The sequence below is a fragment of the Pinus tabuliformis genome, chromosome Q (genome assembly GCF_031772625.1).
Source record: "Pinus tabuliformis cultivar Carrire ecotype Pingquan chromosome Q, CPIR1, whole genome shotgun sequence".
NCBI lineage: Eukaryota > Viridiplantae > Streptophyta > Pinopsida > Pinales > Pinaceae > Pinus > Pinus tabuliformis.
Window position 1 is genome coordinate 501249417 of NC_142296.1, and position 6000 is coordinate 501255416.

Sequence of the window (6000 nt, forward strand, 5' to 3'; positions counted from 1 at the left end):
TATGCCCCCATGCCCCCTGTTAGCCTCCTATTGCAATAGGTGTTCATATTTCATGATTGACAGTTGAAAGTGCCAAATATGTCATGTTTTCATGCTGCAAGGTTCCATATTTCTAGAAAGAGGCCATGAAAGTGTGCCAGTCTAAATGCCACTGTTGTATTCCAATTTTGATGAAGTTATTCCATTTTTGAAGAATTTTTCAGTTAAAGGAAAGCCAAACAGCTTAATCTTGGCTTCCCTAGGTTTCAATTGCTTGTTTTAGAATATAGAGAATGAATATCTGTCCAAACTGTTTAATCTTGGCAGATCAGTAGCTAGGTAGAGAAATAAAGGAGCCCAACTGCTTAATCTGGGCCCTTGGAAGATATAAGGGTACGTTTAGATAGGAGGGCAGTCAAAAGAAAAAAGGATAATCAGGGTCTGCAAGTCCAAGTGCACCCATGCAAAAAGAAGAAAAAATGCTAGGTAAGTAGGTTGGGTAAGTAGTTTTGTGGTTGCAGAATCAAGCTATGTGATCCATTTCATGTTTTTAAGTGTTATATCTATTCAGATCACAATTATGAGGCACTTTTTCATTTGGAGGAGCTCAAGCGAGGCATGTCTAACTCCCCCTTCTTCTCACTCCCTAAATCACTCACTAACATCCCCTTGAGGACTTTAGGATCTTCCCAACCAGTCCTGTTACCGCTTCATTTTTTGTAGAATACTAAGTCAAGCTTTGACTTTCTTCAATGAAAAGAAGCCACATTTCTTGTGTAAAAATCATTTCTCCACAGTCCATTCACTTCCTATGCCTAAGTTTCAGTTCACAAACTTAGCCCCCTACACTTCACCTCACAAACTCATATTAACTTCTAAACATTATTATGTAAATCCCTATCTATTTCCCCTTCCCCTTACTAAAAGCACTAAATAGCTCCCCTATGTACATATTCCCATCCCCTGGCACTATAGCCCTATAATATCTGTTTGGGGAAATGCTGAGTTCATTTGGGGCTTAGCATTAGCCTTCCGCGTCCTAACCCTGGGATTAACTTAACATTTGGTTAAAGTTAATAACCTCTTTCCTCACCCCTCTACCCATAAACCTTAAATATTTTACCCTGTGCGCTCACATTTTCGGGTTTGGTTTAAATATTTTGATTAAACTTTACCCTCAGCGCACAAACCATGTATAAAACCCACAAACCCAAAGTCTAAACCCCCGCAGCATTGTACAAATATTCGAATATTCCAGCGGGCCCCACACACAAACCTGCCGCCAGCTCCGCGCTCCATCAGCCCTCCGATCCACCCTCCCAGATCTGACGGCTCTAGGTGATTTCGGAGCCGTCCCGTCACTTGATAGTTAGCGTCCGAAAGCCTGGCAGTTTTGCCATCGTACAGAGGGACGCGTGTCTGCCCTTGATTGCATCGGAGCCCCTCTGACATTTACCACCCTCGTACAGAGGGTGGTCCGACGAAACCACAAACCACCTTCTGTCTCTCCTCCCCTGACGACAGCACCAAGTCAGCGCCACGTCACCGTTGCATCGACCCCCCCCCACTGCTACGTGTCACTGCCACCACATCACCCTACCGTACTGCCATGCCACCGTGCCACATCACGCTGCCACGTTACCGTCGTACCGGGACCTATTGTCTACGTCATGCTGATGTCATCATCGAAAAAAGGCGCGAAGGGCAAAATCACAGTGAAGGATGCCCAGAATGAAAAACTGAGGCAGTTTTTGATGCGCGATTAGCGCTCGCATCGCTAAGAAAAAATGGTCAAAATGGAAAGCTGCCTGTGGCTAGGCTACCAACAGGCCCGAAAATGCGCAGTTTGACAGGATTTCTTCATGAAGGTTCAGAAAAGGGGCGATTTGACAAATTCAAGAGTATCAGAGGAAAGACGAAGCCCAGATTAAACTAAAAGAGTATCAGTGAAGCGGCAAAGAGTATCAGATCGGTAATACCAAAGCAGGTGAACATTAAAGACCCCCAAAGCAAAGTCAAAGAAAATGGTGAAACCATCTAAGGCTCTCAGATCACAGTTAATGCACATCAAAGTCACTCGAGAGCAGGGGATCAAATCCCAATGCACAGTTATGGCTAAATGAACAACACAGAGCCAAAAGGACACCACATTAACTCATTTTGATTCCGCTGCCTCCAGCGCAACTCAAAGATATTTTCCTCCATTAATTTCAGGACAAAAATTAGGTTAAAGAAGTTATTTCCCTCAGACCTGTTTTAGGTCTACTGTAATATATATTTTTAGATACTTTCCCTATATAAACCACCCTAATTCATTGTTTAAGGGGTTGGTTGGCTGATATTCCTCAGGCTGGACTTGCGCTGTATTTTTGAGAAGCTCTGTAATCAAAGGCTGCTGGAATGCTTTGGATGAAGAAATGACTGTTGTGTTATTAATGGTTAAAGAGTGACTGTGGAATTCCTATGCTACTATATGGCTCAATAAGTTTCTCTACCTCTGTTTATAGTTTTATTATGTTCATGCACAATTGTGTTACCATCTAAATAGCAAGGAAAAAGAATAGCTTAGGTTTTTCTTGATTGCACCTTATGCTCAGTTCTTGTTATTTCTATATGTTTTCCTCATAAATGGTTATGAATATGCATACTTAAATGATCATGTTTACCCTGTTTCTTTCACATATGGTTGTTTTTTAGGAATTCTTTACTGCTCCTAAACAAACTTTCATCCACCTTCCCTCTATGTTAGTTAATGAAAGATTCTTAGTTGCCTTTCATTTCTGACCTTCATTCCATCTTTATTCCAGCCTGATATTGTTCTATGTGTAGCTATCCTGCTCTATATTCCTCTTGTGACCAAGAAAACGCAACAGCAAGCCCTAATCCATGACTCCATGCCCAATGGTTTGAACTTCTCACAGTATGCATCCCAACTCTGCTTGAAAACATCTCCTTCCCACCAAAAACAAAACAAAACCCTTGTACACCATAACTAGCCTAAAATCAACCCAAAAAAAAAGTTAAATCATAAAGAGAGAGCCCTCTCTGACTGCAGATAGGCTAGGACCTGCAGCCCAAAGATTGGTTTGTGGTTACCTCGGCCGTATCCCTTAAGGAGCTTAGGGACAACCTGAGTGTTAACATAATGGCAACTCCACTGGGGACAATCTTCAAATAATTTCACAAATCAAGTTGCAAAGCTCCACTGAGGAAGAATCTGACCTTCTAAAGTTTCTCTCTAATCCATTTTTCTTAGCAAAATCCCCAAAAAACAAGTTAGAAGCTGGCTCCCAAAAGGAATTCACATTATACAAGGTCAAATCTAGACCCAAATCCCCCAGCTACTTTTGAAAATCCCAATATAATCCCAAGGAACCTCAGGAAGCTAGAGCGAAGAGAAGATTTTGTTGATTCTAGTCCTGAAACAGTCCAGCCAAGCTGTGTTCCAACTCCTGTCAAAGTTTTATTTCGTTCAAACCCTGCTTCCCCTAGTTCATCACCCACCTCTCAAAGCACTCCTTCCACACCTCCATTCACTGCGCATACTTCCATTACCACTGTTATTAATGTTTTTCCAGTCTTTCCATTTATCCTTGCCGTTCCACTTATACCTGTTAATATGGCTAATAGATATGCACCGTTGCAGTTGCCAGCAAATCCAGGGGCTATGCCTCAGGATTATCAAACTAGAATCACATATTTTGATGGTACTGGTTCTTTCACAGCCTTGCAACATACCAATAAAATGCAAGACTATTTTGAGAACTACAAGATAGATGATGATAGTGTAAGAATGAATATTTTTGTCCAAAGTTTAACAGGAGATGTAAGGCCCTGGTTTAGAAGCCTTGCTGCAAATTCCATAGCTAACCCAGAGGCCCTTTACCAAACATTTCTTAACAGATGGGAAAAAAAGAAAGATCCCTTGCACATATTATCTGAATATGACACCATCAAAAGAGGCCCTCAAGAGTTTGTCTTAGACTATTGTGCAAGATTTAATAATGTTTATAATGCAATACCACAGAACCTCAGATCTCCACCTGATCTTGCTTTGTATAAATTCCCAGATGGTTTTGATACCGATATGGCTTATCAATTAAGGGAAAGAGCCCCTCAAAGCCTCGAAGACATGCAAAATGTTGTTGTTAGTGTGGAGGCAAACCTAATTGCCAAAAGAAACAGAGCTAGAACTGAGAGAAGAACCACCTTTAAGGAAGAACCCTCAGCCTTAGACCAAAAGCTGGATGCTATTATCAGTGGCATGCATAGGCTGGGAGATAGAGTGGAAAGTGTTGAAAGGAAGTCTACGTGGGAAGGACAACAGCCCAATACCATAAGGAACCCAAATTTCAGGAAAACTCAGAACACAAACGCTGGTAGGTCTAGCCCAGACCAGGATATAAGGCCTCCTTTCCAAGAAAACTATACAAAAGTATCCACATCTAGTGAGCAGATAGAAGACACTCATATGAACTTGATGGATTTGAAGGGTGAGCAACAAATTTTTCTAACCCAACAGGACCAAGATGAGCATGAATTTAATCAATTTCAGACTCAGTCTGGTGAGTCTTTTGACTTTAAACAAGGTTATGATTCAGCTGTGTATGAGGTCCACAAACAGTATAAACTGAGAACTAGAACAATTGATGTGCCCGAGGCCATCAAACAGAAGGAATCAAAGCAGCCTAAGAAGATCAAAGAAAAGGCTGCCCTCATAGAAACTGCTGATAAAACAGTCCCAAATCCAAAAGAAGTGACCATAGAGGATATCACAGATGTTCAACCCTCTGAGAATCAGCCTTTTGTATCGTTTTCCTCAAAGGAAAACATAAACAACACTCCTGAAAGCCTTTCCAAATCAGAATTGGTTCAAGAAATCAATGAAGAACAAGAGCAAATCGCTGATACTCCCATGGAAAAAGGGAAGCTTGCCTATCACAACACTAAAACCCATTTAGAGAAAACATTCGATTTAGAGGCAGAAATAGGTAAACTTAAGATATCCATCCCTCTATCTGAACTTGCTAAGCATGATGTATATAGACAGCAAATCAAAAGATCGTTGCAAATCCCCGAGAACAAGGATGATGTGAATGTTTTAGATGATACACCTGAGCTGCTTTTCGGTCCAAAGGTTAATGGAAAATCAACATATGGATCTATTCTACCCTTTTATGTAAGCCTGCACATACATGATAAAGTATTGCACAATGCTATGTTCGATTCAGGAGCATCGCACAATCTTATGCCCAAAGAAGTTATGGAGAAGCTAAACCTTGAAGTCACAAGACCCTACAAAGATCTATTCTCCTTCAACTCAAATCAGGTCAAGTGTTTAGGCTTAATCAAGGACTTATGTGTCTCCTTAGTCCAATACCCAAACAAGACAATCCTCATGGATGTGGTGGTTGCTGACATTCCACCAAAGTATGGCATGCTATTATCAAGATCTTGGGGAGCAAAACTCCAAGGATCTCTCCAATTAGACCTCTCTTATGCCACTATATCTGTCTTTGGACAACCAAAGAGACTATATAGAGAAACACTAATGAAATATGTGGTAATTAGTGAGGATAAGCCAGAAAACTTCCCAGTCTATTCAATCCATTCTGATATGGATTCCTTTATATTGTTCAATGATGATAGTTGCTCACCCACTGATGAGAAGCCTTTGCTTTTGGAACAAGAAACATGCATCAATGAAGAATCGATTTCCCATACTTATGAAACTGTCAAAACGACCAATGCAACCAGCATACTAGAAGAACCTCCCCAAACAGAAATTTCAAATCTGCCCAAACCTAAAATGGCTGAAACTCTTAATACTAACCACAAGCAAGAAATCACATGGTATTTAGAGTTTGATGGCTCTGTCAACAAGTTAGGAGCAGGGGCAGGGGTATGGATTCACAATACACATAACAATCATGCAGAGGGCCATGTTTACCGATTGAATTTTAAATGCACCAACAACATGGCAGAATATGAGGCTCTCCTTTTAGGCCTTAAACTGCTCAA